The sequence below is a fragment of the Pecten maximus genome, chromosome 15 (assembly GCF_902652985.1).
Source record: "Pecten maximus chromosome 15, xPecMax1.1, whole genome shotgun sequence".
NCBI lineage: Eukaryota > Metazoa > Mollusca > Bivalvia > Pectinida > Pectinidae > Pecten > Pecten maximus.
The window spans coordinates 20,438,258-20,461,341 of NC_047029.1; the positions used below are offsets into that span (position 1 = coordinate 20,438,258).

The window sequence follows — 23,084 nt, forward strand, 5'->3', positions numbered from 1 at the left end:
GGTGTCACTCTAAACACCCGTCCTCATATGACCCTGGCTGTTTGTGTCTCCCTAAACACCCATCCTCATTTGACCCTGGCTGTTTGGTGTCTCCCTAAACACCCGTCCTCATATGACCCTGGCTGTTAGTGTCTCCCTAAACACCCGTCCTCATATGACCCTGGCTGTTTGGTGTCTCCCTAAACACCCGTCCTCATATGACCCTGGCTGTTTGGTGTCTCCCTAAACACCCGTCCTCATATGACCCTGGCTGATAGTGTCTCCCTAAACACCCGTCCTCATATGACCCTGGCTGTTAGTGTCTCCCTAAACACCCGTCCTCATATAATACCAGCTGGATGTTGGTGTGAAATAGACACTCGTCCTGAAATGACCCTATCTGTTGGTGTCCTCCTAAACACCCGTCCTCATATATGACCCTTTCTGTCTGTTGCTGTCCCCTAAACACCCGCCTCATATATATATATATTATATACATGTAGCCATACCTTATTTCCTACCAGAACGATGACATCAGGCAAAAGTGCCTCTCCCTGTTCTGGTGTTCGTACAAAGACAGGAACTTAATTTCATGCATAAAGATTTAAATATCAATAAACGATTGTTTATAGCATAATGCCACAGTCACAATTAGGTACAGTACATGTATATATGGTACCTGCGATGAAGGGCTGTCGCTGTATAGATGATGGTTCTGTATTTATCTTGCTATCTATAAGAATCTTTTATGTTGACAGATCGATTAGCGTGTGTTTATTATCCTTTCCAAGATACATGGTTGCCTATCGAGCCGTCTATGTCGGCCCTATCGCGGTGACCTAGTGATTAAGCCGAGAAGGAAGTCTTCTGTTATTATACGCTAGATCTGGGAATTCCCCGCATAACACGTGACCGCATTTCAATCCAATCCATTTTCGAACTTCCTGGTTTGGTACAGGTTACAGCCGATCTAAAACGAGCTGTGCGAAATACGCCGTCCCTGTGTACAGGAAATGTTATACGTTTGTTTTGGGAAGAAACAGAGAACGGATCCTGCACTGAGGTTTTCTGTTTACGTTATACAATGATCAGGTAAATTATCTACATAGATATATCAGACACAGTGTTTAATTTTAGATATGAGTAAAACACGTAGCTACTTAATTGTATTGTTGTATCTATTAAACATTTAATACAGAGCTGCATAGGATTTTCATACTTGTAATAATATTATTTGCTTATTTTTTTACAACCGTACAGGATATATATTAAATATTTATAAATCAAAAGTACATGGTATCAATGCAATGTAATTAAAATTAGATGTTCATTATCAACTCTGCAAGCTCCGTTCATTAGATTTGTATAAATGTAACGTCATGTACCGCCGCACGCAGATTATTGTCACAGGGACTTTGCACAATATATACTATTATGCATATGTATCATATTGGTTGTATATTGGGAATTCGTGTCAAATCCATGCGATCCTTCATACGCTGCTTTGCTATTTATTTCATTATCTTTATTTTTTTTTCATTTTTTTATTTTTTTTGCATGTCACAAAAATGCAAATTATCAAAACAGTCTTTTATCATTATCGATTTCTGTTATGATCGGTCAGTATTTCGCTAATTGCACATGGTGTCGAATAATTGTTATCGACTATATACTTTATACGGAATCAAATTATGGATTAAAAATACAATTTCTTGAAAATATCTAAACATAATCAAACTTGTGCACCGCTTAACCTGTACATGTAAATGTCCTCTCGTGCGCTAGGTACATGTTACTGCTACTGGCTGGATGCAAAGTCAAACACAAAGCGTGCTTGGTCTGTACGGCATTTAGGTAAGGCATAGTTTATATTAGGTGTAGGTAAATGAAGTCTATATTGATATATATATACACCTCTGATGTGTATCTACAATGTCGTACTGTAACGATACGCTAGTGTATTCTCTTCATTTATCAAAAGAAGATCTGATCCTTATACAAAGTCATTCAACTGGGACGCTAAGATTCTTAGATTATATTCCTTGAGGAAATTACGCTCGAAAGATATATCACTTTTAATTATTGGAGCGGTTTGATAGTTTATAGAACTTTTCGCAAAGAGTTTTAAATGTGAATGTCTTTGATAAAATGTTTTTGTCTGTGTGTCGTTAATAAGCACTGGAGCACGACAACGACAGTCACTTAGAGGTGTACCCTCTAGATCTTGAAAAAGGAAGTGTATATCTTACAGAACTACCGTGTTACGGTAGATCCAGAATTGAAGTTGTTGTTTTTTTCACCACGCAGGATTAACTAGTCTATAACTGACGTGATTCATACCTGTGATAACATGGAATTTAAACACAACCCTGGATGATTTTGGTTTTTCGAGGAATTCTTCAAATACGTCCTAGGTAAGTTGAGATACATTATTTTGTAGTATACAACAAGCCTTCTCTTCCGTGAATAGGATACAGTCATAATTCAATTCAGAAAATCGATCACTGACGCAGACGGACTTATGGTAGGTTCCTGGTTTGAGTTTCATACATGTTTACTCCGGAAAACGACAAAAGTTAAAAAAACAAACATGTTTTATTGTCAATTAAGAGACAATGGAATCGAAAGTCATTACATGTATGTTATTACCTCTCTAGATACAATAAAACAATATTAGTTGATAATACACGGAATCTATTGTTCAAGTATTATCAGAAATATTGTAATTATACAATTTTATCTGTCCGCCATAGTTTTCCTTCTGCAGGCCGAAAGATACATGTACGTACGTATATTTCACAACAGTGTCCCACTTAATAGTACGAGAGTCATATGTGGTAAAAAAATGTTTTTAAAGGGGTGAGTTCCGTATCATATAAAAGTGGTATTTTATCTGTACACTGTTGTAATGTGATATTAAGTGGAGGTGTCCGTATATGCATCATAAAAAATATACATGTTCATTATTCGTCGATATGAAATTATTGATGGCGAGAGGAATTAAAAGGAATTATCAAACGGAAGATAGGAATTCATTAATACAGGCTGTTGAAATACAAGTGCATTATAGAAATAGAGATTACACAACGAGTGGTTGTTGGATGTGATAACTATTTATTTCACTCGAGTTATAAATTTTACAAGTTACAAAAAAACATACGCTTATTTTTTAAATGACAAAAGATACTGGCTTATTCCAAAAATTACGAAAGACAATCGATTATTTTATAGGTTACAAAAGAGACGAGCTTTAGGGAGTTTTAACATTTAACTTACTCCAGTGAAATAAAATACCTTATTCAACAATCTTGAGTCGTGCGACCTGATTCTACCGGAATATTACGTGTCGGCAGGAACGGGATTGTGACCTGGTTTGCTGACATATGCAAATAAGGTGTAATAGTATTATTACAATTGTACATGGTAAAAAACACCTAAGTGATAATTATTCAAACATTAGATTTTAAGACATGATATACTTTTTCAAAATATATCTTGTCTTTAGCAACTATGTATATGACAATCTCACTCCTTAAACCTTGAATGTCTTGAGTTCTATATAATGCATAAACTAAATGCAGAGGCTATCATCTTGGTCTGGGACGTTTCTGCGAGACTGGCCTGTCATTGATGTTTATTATAAATGTGTCGCCATTCAGAGGAAATCCAAATAGTGACGGAAATGTTCGTCTGTCATTACGTCACCAATAGTTTGTGTTCTTATCTCTGATACAATGAAGGCATCAATATTAAAATCGTCGAGAGAATCCTTATCGGGCAAGTCGTTACATGGATATGAATCTGTTGCAATAAATAGGGAGAACGGAACATATTCCGATGTTGCAATATATCTTAGATTCAGTAGCAAATTGTACATCAATTCACAACCTGAACAATACTGTGTATGACGTCGAATCGATTTCTTATGACGTCAACAAAAGATCACGCGACAAAGCTCAAAATATCAACCAATCAAAAGACCTGAAGGTCATCATAGTGATATATTTATATATTTTTCAAATGTCAGCACGTTTAGACGATAGTCCGGGAGTGGCATACAATATTTTATTGAGGTAGGAAGGTGTTTTGATCAACCCGTACCACAACTTATTCGACCGATATATCGTTAATTCATCCGTGGGGATATTTCGGACCCATGGAAGGAAACGACTTTTTCGTTATCTTGTTTTGTTGTTGTTTTTTGTCGTTGTTTCCCCACAAATTGCACAACATTAGCAGATAAAACATTCCATCAGCTATTTATAGCCAAGTTGTTATAAGTCTAGGCCCGGAGAACGCCGTGTCTGTCAGATCCCATCAGGCGCTGCAACACTGATGTTTACTTTACTGGCGATTTTCTCTCTTCAAATAGGAAGGACCTGTTTGTTAAATATTAATCCCCCTCCTACAGTAATGGGGTATATTTAATAGTCATTTTTTTGCGTGCGTCCGTTATAAACTTGTGCACACGATATTTTATGAACCCCTGGACAGATTTAGTTCATATTCGCACAATAGCACCGTGCCATGAAGGTCTATATCTGAATTGATTTTGGCGGACACACTTGATAAGCATTTAATCACACCATATCATCACACCATATCGTCACACAATATCATCACACCATCAAGTTCTTCACCTTTCCATCAGTCAAGGACAAAGATCAAAGGCCAAACTGAGCTAGTTCACGCGATATTTCATGAACCCATGGATAGAATTATTAGATAATGGAGATGGGGGTAGGGGTTATATCTTTGTGAGCCCCAACTCGCTTTTATATGTAAAAGAGGATACGATATTTACGGGGTCGCTTCTGTGCTTCTAGTAGCCATAATCTATCTTTTTCGATATATATCTATATGTTTACTTACTTCAAGGTCTATCAGAATTGTGGCTTGATGTGTATAGCTTGGTGATTTGAAAATTAAGTTGTTTTTGTAAGAGATATCCAGATAAACTGATACTATTACCTATTGAAATGTGTTTAAACCGTCAAACAGCAAGGCCAGACAAATATGTAGTCTTTATTTCGTTACAGAGTTATCTAGTACGTAAATGTGTAACGCTAGACCATTGATATTGGTTGTGATAAGACCGCCATTTAACTCAATATTAAAAAATAACGAAAACCGAGCAGGCTAATATAGATATACCCCCTCTCATCAATAAGATATCATATACATAACTTTTGTATTGTACATGTATCTCCTGATTGCGACGTGTCGCCGAGGGGACCTTAATGTATGTATGTATACGTGTACGACGTACTCGCTGTACATGTACTGGCTTCGTTAATGATCCGGATAATTTATATACCTACTCAAAACCATCATCTCTTGTACGAATTTGCGTCTCGGCTACTCGGGGTGCTCCGAACACTCTATCGGCCATATAAAGGTATTATACATTATATATACACACTCGGGACGAAAGCTCCGTAATGTATTTTGACGGAGAACTGAGAATTCGCAACGAAGCAAATAAAACGAAAACAAAACTATACAATATTTAACTACTTTCGTAATAATTATCTTTTAAAAATCTCTCCGTTATTACACTAATATTGTTTAATCTATAATGTTCAGTGCGTGTGGTTTAAATTGATCTATGACTGACGTTACACGAGCTGTCTCAGTAGACAAGAATGTCATTGTAAGCTGACAATAAAGAGGAATTTTTTGTGTGACTATGCAGTAGATGTCTGCCTTATGATAAATCAGACTTGTTCAGGGCGTGGCGGTTTAATTGTGGTTGAGTGGTATATACATGCATTCGTGTAAAAAGGAAATCGCTGAATTTATTTGTAGCGTTTTTAAAAAAAGCACCGGAATGACCTGTTACGTGTTTTATGATAATATTGCGTTGATTTGTAACGTTTTTATAGAAAAAAAACACTGGATTGATCTTGTCAACATTTCACAAAAACACTAGATTGTTTTTTAACATTTTTATTTTTAAGAAACACTCAATTGATATTTTAAAGAAGAAATCCTCAAAGGGTTGATTTGTAGTGTTATTTTGCATGTATAAAAATACTGTTTTGATTCTGTGAACATTTCTACAAACATACGGGTTTGATTCAGAGTATATATTACATCCATGTTTTCCTGGTTTTGTAAGAGGCGACTAATGACTGTGCGGCATGAACAGTTTGCGACTGTGTGTTCTCAAAGTATGGACACAAGAGCGACCAAAATGAATCTGTTAAAACCTTTTACAACATTTGGGATATTTCACTCTTATATGAAAACACATTGCTCTGGCCTTAGAAGGCAGTGACTTGTCTTAAACAAAGTTATGCCAAGTCGGTATGGCTTGAAGCGTCCGCCCGGTTGAAAATGTTTTAATTTCTATCCCATATCTAGCTGAGTGGTGGGGTGGCACAGTGGCAACACTTCTGCCTTCCACATAGGCGGCCGAGGTTCGATTCCTCGATCGGAAATGGGAAGGTATGAAGTCACGTGCCCTACCACCTGGATCCTTTCCAGATACTCCGGTTTCCCCCGCAGTATGACCTCGCGCGCGTCTATTCTCACCGACAATTAAAATGAGAGTGATTGATATAAGTTGTCATGAATAAAGTTTATATTTAACAAGCTTAGCGACGTGCTGTTCAGATTTAGATTGATTGCATAGACAGGTAAGTCTGTAAGGTTATCACTTAAAATATGATCGGTTTGGGCGTCACCTTGCCGTGTTTTGGATTCCAGTGTGATAATACTATACAAGTGCCCGTCAGTGGCGGGATCAACCGTGATTATATTGGATGTTACAAGGGCGTAACAACCCCCCCCCCCCCCCCCCCCCCCCCGCCTAAAACAAAAACAAAAACAAACAAACAAACAAACAAACAAACAACCACTGTACATATGAGTCAGATTTGTAAATATTTCACATGTAGAAATTACTTTCTCTTAACTACTGTTTATGAAACAACCAATCAGTCACTTATTCAAAATATGATACTTGCTATACACGTGGATCAGTCTCATGCAGATGATGCCTGTTGTATAACTTGTTCCGATCTACTCGCGTTCCGCAAGGATAAGCTGTCGTTATCGTCCTGTTATGTTTGGGAACTAGACAGGCGCCACAGGGATTCAAACAAGCTTTACGGGCTTATGACGTTAGGGGGCCTTTTCTAGAGAGACACGCAATGCTGCGGGCGTCCATATACCTATAGCAGGTGACAACTGTCAGGGAAAACATGCTGGAGTACTGTGTCGGTATAAACTAACAAAGAAAGTTCTATACGTTGACAATAAAGAGAAGTCCGTCATTTAAGACATATCTGGGGACCCAATTGTCTCAACATGTCCTCCAGAGAAGTACTGTCATACTCGACTATTTCGTTGTGGTAACTGGACGAAGTCCATCTTTCTTTGGCCTGGAGAGGTCCAGCACCGCCATTGTAGCTTTAACGTCCTATTAATGACCCTGGCTGTTGTAAGGACGTTAAACAAAATAAAATAGATAAAAAAAAACCATTGTAGCATTTGAACAACGGAGTAGACTATCTCGTCAAACTCATGGACGATTCTCTCTTATGAAGTATGTTAATGTAACCGAATCCCAGAGAGGAATCGGTCGTTCCGAAAGGAGTTTGCTTAGCAATGCTACTCTTCATCAAACGTATTCCAGCAAAAACATAAGAATGAATTAAACGGTCCTCAAGCGAGAATGGAATGTTCCTAATTTACCGAACATTTTCTATTTCACTAAGACATCGCTGTTTCTATGAACGGCGGATGTCAAGTTATTGACTGGCTTGAGCATTGAACGGTAGAAATGTCAATGTGGCGTTGACTTTCTTTTTACTCTACTTTTGCCCGAAGGGGAAATGATCTAATCCTTTGGTTCAGCGTTCGTCGTTTGTCAGTTGGCTGTCCGTCCGTCGTCAATTTTTCTCTTTAAACAATTATTTCTCAATAATTAGTTGGTGCAGGGTCATAATTTAGGGCCAGTTATATGAAGGTATGTCAATTATATTCAAATGAATTATATTGGGGTACATTAAAGTGTACAGGGGTCAAGGGTATTAAAATCTTTAAACAACTTCATTTCTAAAACCGAGAAGCCCTGGGTCACGATAAAGGACCAGTAGCATGCTGGAATGAAGGAAAAGCAGGTCTGTTCAAATGAATGACCTTGATGGTACTTCGTGATATAGGGGTACTATGTTAGTATCTGAAATCAGTTTTCTTCTTCTTCTTTTTTCAATTAAAAGCCAAGCCAAGGCAATGGTATTTAATATTTACCAGTTACTGAAAAGAAAGGACATCGCTTGATATCACTTGACAGGCTGCAGAACAGTTGAGCGGTACAGGCCCATTGGAACTCTTGCTTACTATCCACATAAACCTGTATTTTACGGAGCGATTTGTGTCAACAGTTCTGCAAAAACCGCGAGCTTGATTTGTGAACATACATGTATTTGATATCTGTTCAAATATAATTTAACTTCCTGAGTTTATTCTTAAGCATGTTTATGCGTCTTTCTACAGAGACTTCCTAGTCCATGTATGTAGGACTTGAGTTCGTAAGAGGCGACTAAATCAAGATTTTATGTTTTCCCTTTTTTTTTTCTTTTTACATAACGACTTTCTTCACTTCCTAATGTCTGCTTTGACACTGCCTCACATTTGGCATTTAGTTGAGCGTGCGCCCACAGGAGTTTGTAATAAATGATAATGTTTATAATCCAAATTAGGGTCGTGCTCAATTTAAACGTTATGTCGAATCTAGTTTGGATAATTATCTTTACATCATTTCAAATCCATGTAGGGAAGGATTTGGGACCTTTCCCCTGTAGGGAAGGATTTGGGTCCTTTCCCCTGTGGGGACGGATTTGGGACCTTTCCCCTATGGGGAAGGATTTGGGTCATGTCCCCTATGGGGAAGAATTTGGGTCCTGTCCCCTATGGGGAAGGATTTGGGACCTTTCCCCTGTAGGGAAGGCTTTGGGACCTTTCCCCTGTAGGGAAGAATTTGGGTCCTTTTTCTGTGGGGAAGGCTTTGGGTCATGTCCCCTGGTCGATACATACCAGGTCTCTTAATATGGTAGTTTCTACTCCTGCTTGCTTAACGACTTTCATTTAAGGAGTCGGACGACTGTTTTACCATTGTCATTATCATGTGACCGGACGGGATACTGGATATCTTCGGCAATATGTTTCAGTGAGGTAGCACTATAAAGCCAGTATTCGTTCCGCGCCATCAGAAGGAACACATGTGGACAAAACACAAACAAACTCATCACACGCATGCGTCTCGCATACACATTACACGCATGCGTCTCGCACACAAAGGAGGCCGTCCTTAAATGACCTTAGCTGTTAATAGGACGTTGAACCATGTAAAACTTCCTGGTCTGGGGCGCCGAAATTATTCAAAACTGAAATTCACATAATTTCGTTTTTGGTCACAGACTATTTGATTTCTATTTATATGCAATTCATTTCTGACATTGATGTAATAGTGATGTGATAATATATAATCCTGTCAAATGTTTACGCCATTTCGGGTACTGTAATGACAAGCCACATATAATGAAATATTCAAACACATTTCTTATATATCTTTTGAATGAAAATCAATTCACTTGATATAGTTCAGCGTATGCGTGCCGTATAGGGTCTTAAGGTGAGCTCCGATTTCATAGAGATTAGTGTTTTTATTCATTTTTTGCTAATTTATGCGAATCGAAACGAGTGTAAGATTATGTTATCGCATGTTAAGCGGAAACCTATTTCCAATCACAATTCCACAAGTTGTTATCAAAATAGCAGCTTGGCAGTTATACCTAAAACATTAGGAGTTTCTGGTAGGTAAAATATATCATGTTATCTGTTACCTGGTTACTGAACATCTGTTGTGTTACCTGGTTACTGAACACCTGTTGTGTTACCTGGTTACTGAACATCTGTTGTGTTACCTGGTTACTGAACACCTGTTGTGTTACCTGGTTACTGAATACCTGTTGGGTTACCTGGTTACTGAACATCTGTTGTGTTACCTGGTTACTGAACATCTGTTGTGTTACCTGGTTACTGAATACCTGTTGTGTTACCTGGTTACTGAACACCTGTTGTGTTACCTGGTTACTGAACACCTGTTGTGTTACCTGGTTACTGAATACCTGTTGTGTTACCTGGTTACTGAATACCTGTTGTGTTACCTGGTTACTGAACACCTGTTGTGTTACCTGGTTACTGAACACCTGGTGTGTTACCTGGTTACTGAATACCTGTTGTGTTACCTGGTTACTGAATACCTGTTGTGTTACTTGATTACTGAATACCTAATATGTTACCTGAATACTGAACACCTTTTATTTTACATGGAAAACGAAAACCTATCGTGTTACATGTTACCAAAAACCTATTGTGTTACTTGGTTACCAAAAACCTATTGTGTTACCAGGTTACTGAACACCTATTGTGTTTCTCGTTGAGAAACAGAACAACTCGTATAGGAAACTGTGACACTTCGCCTGACAATTAGTACATTAGATGTAATATTGTTGTGGTTTTTTTGTTTTGTTTTGTTTTGTTTTTTACCTCATAATTACAGCGCGTGAACGTCTTGGTAATTCACTAAGAATTTTGTGTACTTTTCCTGGTTAAGTGACCGCAGTATTTGAATCCAAGGGTATAACTATTTTAATCCCTCACCATTGGACGATACACAAACCAATGGAAATTCACAAACAGCATTTTACTTAATAATAGGGGAAATATACGATATCACCATCAGTTGTTAAATATACAATTATCGGGGTTTCTAGACAAACAAGAATTGGAGGACAACACACAGGTAAATTAAGTTCATATTCATAGGAACTGTAGTAAACTCCGTCAATATTGATCGATCGGGATTGTAAATGACGCTGTACTGCTGGATTAGATTTGTTCAAATCCACATACGTATGTCTGTAACGGGGACCAGGTACAATCATCTCATTTGTTTACAGCGCTCGTCTATTAATTTCGGATGCTCCGGGTTCGAAACCGGTTCGCTGTTTCACATTCATACATCCGGGGGAGTTTGACATTAAATCATTACCCATAACAGATTTTAAGAATGATATATATGGATCAGAGTGTTATAAGGTGTATATCGTATAGTGTTATATATCGTATAGTGTTATGAGGTGTGTATATCGTATAGTGTTATAAGGTGTGTATATCGTATAGTGTTATGAGGTGTGTATATCGTATAGTGTTATCAGGTGTGTATATCGTATAGTGTTATAAGGTGTGTATATCGTATAGTGTTATAAGGTGTGTATATCGTATAGTGTTATAAGGTGTGTATATCGTATAGTGTTATCAGGTGTGTATGTCGTACAGTGTTATAATGTTTGTATATCGTATAGTGTTATAAGGCGTGTATATCGTATAGTGTTATAAGGTGTGTATATCGTATAGTGTTATAAGGTGTGTATATCGTATAGTGTTATAAGGTGTGTATATCGTATAGTGTTATAAGGTGTGTATATCGTATAGTGTTATAAGGTGTGTATATCGTATAGTGTTATAAGGTGTGTATATCGTACAGTGTTATAAGGTGTGTATATCGTATAGTGTTATAAGGTGTGTATATCGTATAAGGTTATAAGGTGTGTATATCGTATAGTGTTATAAGGTGTGTATATCGTATAGTGTTATAAGGTGTGTATATCGTATAGTGTTATAAGGTGTGTATATCGTATAGTGTTATAAGGTGTGTATATCGTATAAGGTTTTGAGGTGTGTATATCGTATAAGGTTATAAAGTATGCATATCGTATAGTGTTATAAGGTGTGTATATCGTATAGTGTTATAAGGTGTGTATATCGTATTGTGTTATAAGGTGTGTATATCGTATAGTGTTATAAGGTGTGTATATCGTATAGTGTTATAAGGTGTGTATATCGTATAGTGTTATAAGGTGTGTATATCGTATAGTGTTATAAGGTGTGTATATCGTATAGTGTTATAAGGTGTGTATATCGTATAGTGTTATCAGGTATGTATATCGTATAGTGTTATAAGGTGTGTATATCGTATAGTGTTATAAGGTGTGTATATCGTATAGTGTTATCAGGTATGTATATCGTATAGTGTTATAAGGTGTGTATATCGTATAGTGTTATAAGGTGTGTATATCGTATAGTGTTATAAGGTGTGTATATCGTATAGTGTTATAAGGTGTGTATATCGTATAGTGTTATGAGGTGTATATATCGTATAGTGTTATAAGGTGTGTATATCGTACAGTGTTATAAGGTGTGTATATCGTATAGTGTTATGAGGTATGTATATCGTATAAGGTTATAAGGTGTGTATATCGCATAGTGTTATAAGGTGTGTATATCGTACAGTGTTATAAGGTGTGTATATCGTATAGTGTTATAAGGTGTGTATATCGTATAGTGTTATAAGGTGTGTATATCGTATAGTGTCATGAGGTGTGTATATCGTATAGTGTTATAAGGTGTGTATATCGTATAGTGTTATGAGGTATGTATATCGTATAAGGTTATGAGGTGTGTGTATCGTATAAGGTTTTGAGGTGTGTTTATTCTGAAGGGTCACCTCAACAGACCAGCTGTCAGTTATCATTACTATACAGTACATTACACTTGTCTTACATTTATAAGCAATTTTGAATATTTCAAATCTGATATTTGAAGTTAATTGATTGTTTCGCTAATGTGAAAGATAAAGGAAATTTTAATATTAGATTAATATTATGCCATAATGGAAATAGTACACGCGTACCATAGCACAACAAGTGTTCAATGTTGTTATTATTGTTGTTGTTGTTGTAAGCTCGCATATTTTTGTATCCGGTTTGGAAAGAACTAAATTATTCGAAAAGTCTTGTGTTACAAACTAAATGAGACTTATTTCCGATGTCTCAAAATAGCAAGGAGATGGTAAATCTGCGAAGGTACATTCACAACCTCGGTGAATCAAAGATCAAGTGTTTGTAGTTATTTTGGTAGTCGGTATGTGTAATTTCTACACCTAACACCTCCGTAGTTTTTTTTAACTATAAACCGCAAACTTCTTGTCAGCGTAGACCATCTGCCCGCGATATGTGACACTCACAAGAAATAACTAGATAACATATTGCCGTTTTAAATAAAATAATCATTATTGATAGCATAGGGACTTCCTCGCCGGTAGCGTTATCAGATAACGCATCCGGGTGTTCTAGATTTTGATTGGTTAATGCTAGCCAATCAAATCAAAAGCGTTTAACTTAGATCAGCAGTATGTGTGTGAAATACATACTGTACGCCAAGATAAGCGGTGTATGTATAAAGATACTTGTGTAACGGCTCTGCCTGGAACGACAATTAAGTATATATTTTTTCGTATCAAGCCGTATCACAGTTATTTTCAAAATTGAAATCAGAAAATCCTTATCAACAATTTTTCATGACCTAATATATGAGATCAGAGAAGGTTGTTGTTTTTAATTAGTGTTGTCACTAACAATATCTTATTCTAATACAGGCGAAGGATGTTTTTGTACAATTTTAAAATATCTTTTATTTTCTGCAGAAATGATTCAAATGCATTCTTAATATCACCAGAAATGATTCAAACTGATATGATTTTGTTATCTGGGCTGAAACGCATTAGCTCGTTGTTTTATTTCACCAGCAGTATTACATTATAACCACCAGCATTAAAACTATACCGTTTATCTTTTTTAAAGATATTTCTCGTTTTTTGTAAATACTTTCAACCAGATGCAGACGCCTGTGTTGTGCGATGTATTTTTTTGCAAACATATCTTCCCGTAATTACGCTGCGTACTATGTTAGACGGCCCTATTTTGCACCTCGTGTTATCACCTCGTGTTATTACATATTTTATAATCCCTAGCCGCGATATGAAGTTATGAGATCTATATGATAACATGCAACATCACACCTAATGAGTATCCCATTGGAGCGTCCGGATATTGTGCCGACACTGGACTTCGATTTTTATATACACCATCAAGTTTTGTTATTCCGTCGACGGATATGAATTAGTTGAATAAATTTGAATACGACAATAAGAACTGCACTATCTACATTCATAGATCCAAACATTACTACTCTCATAACCATAAAATCCTCGTCATTGTTAGTAGTGTTATAGTATCATAGTAATATTGTCTCTGAAAACATTTCCCCGAAACAGTCCTGTGTCACATAAATGTTTGTCTGCTACGGTAATTTAACGTTAATTCGAGTCAGGAACGGCAGTGTCAAGATGACACTGATCTCAGTGTTTTAATGGCCGTATAAAATTTGCAATTCTGGAAATGTCCATGCAGAATATTCCAATGCTCGTTTTATTCAACATTTATAGCCAATAAACGTACTTGAATCACAAATTAGACATTAAACGCGCCAGAAATTTTCCATTGCCATTTGACACTAATATTGACCACGGATGCCATATGAAAGCATTTTAATATTCAAGTATATCACATTTTAATTTTCAAATAATTTCATACAAAATAGAATAGTATGATAAAATTTCGCCCGTTTTCGGTATATCATAAACGGAAGGAATGTCCTGCTGGGTTTCTTCGGCAGTGTCCTGCAGTAAGCTGGCATCGGCATCAAACACGAACATACTACAGCCTCCCAGAACGAACACACATTCACCAAACGCATACACATATGACCCTAGCTGTGCGGGTTGATATGACGTTACCATACAAACCAAACCATTTTGTTAACAGGAATGCAATCTGGACTGACACCCGTTAGATTATTTATCACACATGTTGCGTTCATGTTTGAATTATTTTACGGCATACGTTTACATTTTCGTGTTCACTATGCCAAGTTTTGGTTTGCGATATTGGTTTACTGAATGGACTTCCTGAAAGTCATATTCAGTCAGATGATTGAAAGCAAAGCTATATGAGTTACTTCAGTTGACATGCAAAACGTGGACAAAACGTGGATTAACATGGCGCCATGCGTTAATAAGTCATAGCATATGATCATGAATGTACTATGGACATTCAGTTTACGAGAATCCGGAACTCAAACTGCAGATGTTATCTGACAAATGTCAGTATAAATGTGACTGGTTTGTATAATGGAACTGCCAAGCACGTTTGAATATGTAACCATTGAATTGTCCTGATATGACATTCATAGCTAATATGAGTGATGCCTGCTAGAAATTATGGGTCATTCATATCGGCAACAAACGTCTCATCGGAAAAGCTAAACTGTTAAAGACACGACTGTCTTTATAGTCATGTTATAGCAAAATCGCTCATGTTCTTCTCTGCCTAGGAATGGGTCATAGTAAAAACCAAACTTAATCTCCACTAACAAATTTGTAAAACTCTATTTTACCATTATACAGCCACACCACATGTATAAATATCTAACATGGCCGTATGAAGTGTCAAGGTACTGCATAATGACATATTAGTCATCTGACACTTGAAAACGGATATTGAGTGACCCGGTTACGTGCGGCATCACATGACATTAGCTGTCGTGAGGTCGTAACAGGCCCTATATTCCTTTTTGTATAAGCTACCTTATTGATACGGGCTACCACGTATGACTGACAACTACAGCTGTGCTACCCATTGTTGTGCTGTTCAACGCTGACGGAAGTTGGTAAAAACATTCGGGATTGGTGATTGGTTGATATGACAATAGAGTTCGCTAGCGTTTACTTTTTTTGTTAATAAGTAAGCTGTGTATTTACACATTTTAATATATATATGTTTTTATTTATCTTTTTATTTTTGCGAACGCATCAGAATTATGTGCGTTAACGCACGCGTATTCCTGTAGCAGATTGTGGAACCAATCAAATCCACAAAAACGTAATTAGCTTAGTAAAACACGCATTGGTTAAATAAGGATTTTAGCAAAGCGTGTCTGACGGCCGCTAGTGCACTGCCATTACAGGATATAGTGTCCTGTCGATAGAGAGGTCTAGGCTACGTCTGACTTTCTGGCTTAGCATTGCTAGTGGTCGTACTACGCAGTGTCCTGTCAGATAACGAGGTCAACTTCTTTGATTAACGGTCAGTATATATATATATATATATATAATGTATATTTTTCTTATTAGATGTGATACTTTTTGCTTTGTTTTGTTTGTTTGTTTTGGTTTTTGTGTGTGTGTTTTTTACCTGTGTGATACTGTACAATTATTGACTATGTTAAGGTTAACACAAGGAATTATTAACCGGAGAAAGGTGATTTCAGGGAAGCTGATGAAACACATTAGGGTAAATGTCATTGGTTGCTATGACAATTGGGTTCGCGAGCGTTTACTTTTTTGCTTAAAAGTAAGCTGTAAATTCACACATTTTGATATCGATATGTTTTTTAACTGGTATCGCATCTCTCAGGTAAACAGTGCTTGTATTGACACGGAAGGCCTCTGGATCGAATATCACCTTTCTCAGGTTAGCGATTCCTTCTATTAACCTTGGAGGCCTCGGGGAGTATCGCCTTTCTCATGTTAACAATTCCTTTGTTAACGATACCTTTGAGGCCTCGGGGAGTATCGCCTTTCTCAGGTTAACACTTCCTTCTATTAACCTAAACAAAGTCAATGACTGTTAGGTTATTTGAAACAATACCTTATAATACTATTTTTGGAATATGAATTCTGAATTGAACGGTTATGACATTTCTCAGTTTCACTAAAAGGGCCACAACATCTGTTACCAGTTACATTTCCATAGTTAACGTCATATGTTTTCGTCAAATGATCCCGGAATATTTTCACCTATGTCAATAAATGCTGATTCGAGTTCTCTTTTATGTATGTTTATTCTATAATATCTTCTAGATTGTCATCCGAAAGTAGTTTCGTCTGCCATTTTGATTACAACGGTTACAGCCCGATGATCGAAAACACTCTTGTGTGATTGGTAAAAAATACCCAAGACTTGGGAGATTCCCTGTTAATATATTATTCCGGGTAATCAGTTTGCTCTGCTAAAGTCTCGTGCAGGAATTCACCAGTTTCAGGTTCTATATTGCATTTTGTAAAGACTTACCGGAGGGGTACCGGTCTCGACCAATCAGAAACCGGAAAAATCAGTCATATAACAGTACATGAAACTGGTTCTCATGTCTCTGATAGATCTTTACCCCATATCGACCAGGAGGTCTAATCGATTGATTGTATTTGAGAGTATAACCTTTAAACGACGTATACATAGAGTAAGGTTGTGCCGTTCATCACTAGTGGGTCGAACAGGTGATGCGAGGTTTGGAATGAGTTGTACCGGAAGCAAGTACCGGAAGGAAGTACCAGAAGCAAACGTTTGGCGTGCGCACGGCACGAACCGACAATAAACGTGGGATTTGCACGGCACATACATGCATGCCGAATATCCTTATTTCATTCAAGTACAATGGGCAAAGATTTATTTTCTCGGTACCGTCCGACATCAAAACTAAAATACCTTTATTAAATTATCTGCCTCGCGCATATTCCACAAGGGACATCATTTGTTTGAATAGAAAATTTTAGAAATAGATAGTAATTCATACACGTGTAGTCGTTATATACTTTCCCGTAATATCGCCTTCTCGACTTAACACCGAATAACCCTATATATAGCTATAGATATAGGTCGCATGCAGTTTTTAATTTATTACAGTACTGATATTATGTGTATCGGATATCGTAGTGTTATATGTGTTATATAATGCACACAGCGTTGTGTCATTCTAAGCAATTATTAAAGTCAGTTCTGAACATAATGGTATGGGGTGCATAGATAATAATTTCCAAAACAATGGGCCAACTTGTTCGAAAGGCGATTAGGGTAATACACTTGATAAGTTAGATTTTCGTATCTCCTTTAATTAAAAATATGTTTATTTATATCCCATAAAATATTGTCAAGTTAGTTTTACAACAAATGATTTTATCGGGATTTTGAAATTGTTGTTAAACTGTGATTAGCCAATAATCATATTTTGAACAACTGGGCCCTTGTCCTGGTTCATAATTTTGGTTTAGATTGATAAGTGGAGGTCTTTTAGTAAAGTTGGTCAATGCTATTTTTTTTCTTATTTACAGAGAACATTTTACGCATCACTTATTATCGAACTGACAATTTTCCTTAGCAACAGTTATTGTTGTTTTTTTAAACTCCACATGTTTGTTTTGTAAACCGTGAGTTGGAGTAACGGTAATTCCTCGATATGGTTAAGGGACTCACGAGTCATTTGTTGAGAACTTCGGTATTTAATTTCCAATTCGTAAATGTTTGACACTCTTGGTAGGTCCGAGACAACCTTTATGGCCCAGGAATCGACAGTTGTGTGACCGAAACTGTCATGTCATTTTTACAAAATATGTACTTTTGATTACAAGTCAGAGCTATGAATACACAATTCTTTCGGCCAGCTGTGTTTTAAAACAAGATCGTTTGTACATCCACAAGTAGGGCATTTGGCTTATTGATGGCCAACAACTTATCGTTTGGGATGTTTAAGTTTAAACTTTACACAGAGTTATGAACATATAGATATCACAGGTGTATGTCGTAGTTGTGACTGGTCAGCAACAAGGTTATCAGATTTGAGGGCAAATACTTTTACTCGCTACACCTTCTAAAAGAGCTTTTCTTCATGTATCTGGGGAAATATATCACTGTTCAAGGCGACATTGATTTGACAACGACTGCCATTTTATTATAGTAAGGTGGTAATACAAACATTAAATAGAACTATGCTTGTTTGAGCAACAAAACTGCCGAAATTAAAATTTCTGATTGGAGAGCATAGATTCCCATGCAATGAATTATATGTTCTATACACTGTTCAAATCTTAGGCATAATTAGTTCCCAAAGTATCACACATACACATTAAGTGGTTAGGGAAAAGTAGAATAACATGCAGCTATTCGAGGAAATGGAAGAAACAAATTAATGACATACCAAAATTAAACTGAATTTACCAAATTAATATGGCCGACAGACCGCCATCTTGGATTTTTGCAATTGAAGTTTGTTATCTCTATTTCTAAAAGTACTGAATGGATCTTTCTCAAATTTCAAAAGTAGGTTCCCCTTGGTCCCTTGTATTGCATTTTTGGACCAGTCTGTCCTGAAAACAACCTGGCAAACAAACAGCCATTATTGTTAAATCTCAAATTTCTTATATAGCTAGGATTCCCTTGTTTGAAAAGTACTGGAGGGATGTCTCAATTTGCACAGATTAGTAAAATGAAGGGAAAAGTAGAGAAAAGATCAATCTGACATGGAACCTATGAAGATCATTCAATGGTGGGCGCCAAGATCCCTCTGGGATCTCTTGTTGAAGTTTGTTATCGCTATTTCTCAGAAAGTACTGAAGGGATCTTTCTCAAATTTCATATGTAGGTTCCCCTCGGAGCCTAGTTATGCATATTTCATTTTGAGACTAATGGGAAAACAACATGGCCGACAGGCAGCCATCTTGGATTTTGACAATTGAAGTTTGTTATCGCTATTTCTCAAAAAGTGCTGAAGGGATCTTTCTCACATTTCATATGTAGGTTCCTCTTGGTGCCTAGTTATGCATATTGCATTTTGAGACCGATTGGAAAACAACATGGCCGACAGGCAGCCATCTTGGATTTTGATAATTGAAGTTTGTTATCGCTATTTCTCAGAAAGTACTGAAGGGATCTTTCTCAAATTTCATATGTAGGTTCCCCTCGGAGCCTAGTTATGCATATTTCATTTTGAGACTAATGGGAAAACAACATGGCCGGCAGGCAGCCATCTTGGATTTTGACAATTGAAGTTTGTTATCGCTATTTCTCAAAAAGTGCTGAAGGGATCTTTCTCAAATTTCATATGTAGGTTCCTCTTGATGACTAGTTATGCATATTGCATTTTGAGACCAATCAGAAAACAACATGGCCGACAGGCAGCCATCTTGGATTTTTGACAATTGAAGTTTGTTATCGCTATTTCTCCGAAAGTAATGAAGGGATCTTTCTGAAAATTCATATGTAGGTTCCTCTCGGTGCCTAGTTATGCATATTGCATTTTGAGACTAATCAGAAAACAACATGGCCGACAGGCAGCCATCTTGGATTTTGACAATTGAAGATTGATATCGCTATTTCTCAGAAATTGCTGAAAGAATCTTTCTCAAATTTCATATGTAGGTTCCCCTTGGTCCCTGGTATTGTATTTTCGGACCAATCTGAAAACAACATGGCCGACAGACAGCCATTATTGCTAAATCTTAAATTTGTTATATAGGTTCCCTTTGTTTGTAAAGTACTAGAGGGCTGTTTCTGAATTTACACAGATTAGTAAGACTTAGAGGAAGGGAAAAGTATAGAAAAGATCAATCTGACATGGAACCTATAAAGATCATTCAATGGTGGGCGCCAAGATCCCTCTGGGATCTCTTGTTATATACACCATCAAGTTTTTTTTATTCCGTCGACGGATATGAATTAGTTGAATAAATTTGAATACGGAAATAAGAACTGCACTATCTACATTCATTGGTCCAAACATTACTACTCTCATAACCATAAAATCGTCGTCATTGTTAGTAGTGTTATAGTATCATAGTAATATTGTCTCTGAAAACATTTCCCCGAAACAGTCCTGTGTCACATAAATGTTTGTCTGCTACGGTAATTTAACGTTAATTCGAGTCAGGAACGGCAGTGTCAAGATGACACTGATCTCAGTGTTTTAATGGCCGTATAAAATTTGCAATTCTGGAAATGTCCATGCAGAATATTCCAATGCTCGTTTTATTCAACATTTATAGCCAATAAACGTAATTGAATCACAAATTAGACATTAAACGCGCCAGAAATTTTCCATTGCCATTTGACACTTATATTGACTACGGATGCCATATGAAAGCATTTTAATATTCAAGTATATCACATTTTAATTTTCAAATAATTTCATACAAAATAGAATAGTATAAGAAAATTTCGCCCGTTTTCGGTATATCATAAACGGAAGGAATGTCCTGCTGGGTTTCTTCGGCAGTGTCCTGCAGTAAGCTGGCATCGGCATCAAACACGAACATACTACAGCCTCCCAGGACAAACACACACTCACCAAACGCATACACATATGACCCTAGCTGTGCGTGTTGATATGACGTTACCATACAAACCAAACCATTTTGTTAACAGGAATGCAATCTGGACTGACACCCGTTAGATTATTTATCACACATGTTGCGTTCATGTTTGAATTATTTTACGGCATACGTTTACATTTTCGTGTTCACTATGCCAAGTTTTGGTTTGCGATATTGGTTTACTGAATGGACTTCCTGAAAGTCATATTCAGTCAGATGATTGAAAGCAAAGCTATATGAGTTACTTCAGTTGACATGCAAAACGTGGACAAAACGTGGATTAACATGGCGCCATGCGTTAATAAGTCATAGCATATGATCATGAATGTACTATGGACATTCAGTTTACGAGAATCCGGAACTCAAACTGCAGATGTTATCTGACAAATGTCAGTATAAATGTGACTGGTTTGTATAATGGAACTGCCAAGCACGTTTGAATATGTAACCATTGAATTGTCCTGATATGACATTCATAGCTAATATGAGTGATGCCTGCTAGAAATTATGGGTCATTCATATCGGCAACAAACGTCTCATCGGAAAAGCTAAACTGTTAAAGACACGACTGTCTTTATAGTCATGTTATAGCAAAATCGCTCATGTTCTTCTCTGCCTAGGAATGGGTCATAGTAAAAACCAAACTTAATCTCCACTAACAAATTTGTAAAACTCTATTTTACCATTATACAGCCACACCACATGTATAAATATCTAACATGGCCGTATGAAGTGTCAAGGTACTGCATAATGACATATTAGTCATCTGACACTTGAAAACGGATATTGAGTGACCCGGTTACGTGCGGCATCACATGACATTAGCTGTCGTGAGGTCGTAACAGGCCCTATATTCCTTTTTGTATAAGCTACCTTATTGATACGGGCTACCACGTATGACTGACAACTACAGCTGTGCTACCCATTGTTGTGCTGTTCAACGCTGACGGAAGTTGGTAAAAACATTCGGGATTGGTGATTGGTTGATATGACAATAGAGTTCGCTAGCGTTTACTTTTTTTGTTAATAAGTAAGCTGTGTATTTACACATTTTAATATATATATGTTTTTATTTATCTTTTTATTTTTGCGAACGCATCAGAATTATGTGCGTTAACGCACGCGTATTCCTGTAGCAGATTGTGGAACCAATCAAATCCACAAAAACGTAATTAGCTTAGTAAAACACGCATTGGTTAAATAAGGATTTTAGCAAAGCGTGTCTGACGGCCGCTAGTGCACTGCCATTACAGGATATAGTGTCCTGTCGATAGAGAGGTCTAGGCTACGTCTGACTTTCTGGCTTAGCATTGCTAGTGGTCGTACTACGCAGTGTCCTGTCAGATAACGAGGTCAACTTCTTTGATTAACGGTCAGTATATATATATATATATATATATAATGTATATTTTTCTTATTAGATGTGATACTTTTTGCTTTGTTTTGTTTGTTTGTTTTGGTTTTTGTGTGTGTGTTTTTTACCTGTGTGATACTGTACAATTATTGACTATGTTAAGGTTAACACAAGGAATTATTAACCGGAGAAAGGTGATTTCAGGGAAGCTGATGCAACACATTAGGGTAAATGTCACTGGTTGCTATGACAATTGGGTTCGCGAGCGTTTACTTTTTTGCTTAAAAGTAAGCTGTAAATTCACACATTTTGATATCGATATGTTTTTTAACTGGTATCGCATCTCTCAGGTAAACAGTTGCTTGTATTGACACGGAAGGCCTCTGGATCGAATATCACCTTTCTCAGGTTAGCGATTCCTTCTATTAACCTTGGAGGCCTCGGGGAGTATCGCCTTTCTCATGTTAACAATTCCTTTGTTAACGAGTCCTTTGAGGCCTCGGGGAGTATCGCCTTTCTCAGGTTAACACTTCCTTCTATTAACCTAAACAAAGTCAATGACTGTTAGGTTATTTGAAACAATACCTTATAATACTATTTTTGGAATATGAATTCTGAATTGAACGGTTATGACATTTC

The 23,084-nt window shown here is 36.9% G+C and overlaps 1 protein-coding gene across 2 annotated transcripts in view; it reads left to right on the forward strand.

Annotated features, from left to right (window-relative positions):
- Positions 1-949: 949 nt before the first annotated feature.
- The window catches only part of LOC117343482, a 57,191-nt gene continuing 35,056 nt past the window's right edge, over positions 950-23,084 (forward strand). The window contains exons 1-2 of one of the 2 annotated variants that reach the window (XM_033905852.1): positions 950-1,071; positions 2,287-2,393. The gene's annotated coding sequence lies outside the window, so the exon portion shown is untranslated. Of the gene's footprint in view, positions 1,072-2,014; positions 2,394-23,084 lie in introns of those variants that run through there. The other variant, XM_033905853.1, reaches the window with a different exon arrangement.